This window comes from Anarrhichthys ocellatus, unplaced genomic scaffold (genome assembly GCF_004355925.1).
Source record: "Anarrhichthys ocellatus isolate YVR2014 unplaced genomic scaffold, GSC_Weel_1.0 scaffold192, whole genome shotgun sequence".
NCBI lineage: Eukaryota > Metazoa > Chordata > Actinopteri > Perciformes > Anarhichadidae > Anarrhichthys > Anarrhichthys ocellatus.
Window position 1 is genome coordinate 98,619 of NW_022280222.1, and position 576 is coordinate 99,194.

Consider the following 576-nt stretch of genomic DNA (forward strand, 5'->3'; position numbering starts at 1 on the left):
TATTGTTAGCTTAGGAGGCCACAAATGGAAGCTCGAGGGTCTGCAGTGGAGCTTGTCCAAAAATACCAGTGAATGTACACCAGCAGAGCCACTTCGCGGTCTGTCGCGGTGAGTCTCATATAAAACTCAATGTGACCCTGTAACACTGGTTCTGAGAGTGCTGCAGGAATGAGTCCTAAAGCCTGAAAATGAGTCTTTGAGTGGGTTTTTGGTTTTGAAATAGGAGCTGTGGTTAAAACAAGTTTAAGAGATTTTAACAATTTCTTCTACGACGTAAATTACGTCGGAAATACCCCATTGGTGAATTCTGAAGCTTTTACATATCTTAAAAAAGAAGATTTCTAACAAGTGGCTAACTGAGACAACTGAACGTTATAACAATATAGTATATATCTTCTTGTTTGAGAGGTGAGGTTTTTTTGTTTTATTTGTGCAAAGCATATCTACCATTTGTCTTGTAGAATGTAAATGCTGCATCGCGGTTGAGAGAGGAGGGGGAAAGAGGGAAGAGAGAAGAATAAGGAGAGAGACAAAAGGGGGAGGAGAAAGAAGGATGAGTGTGTGGGACTGAAAGTG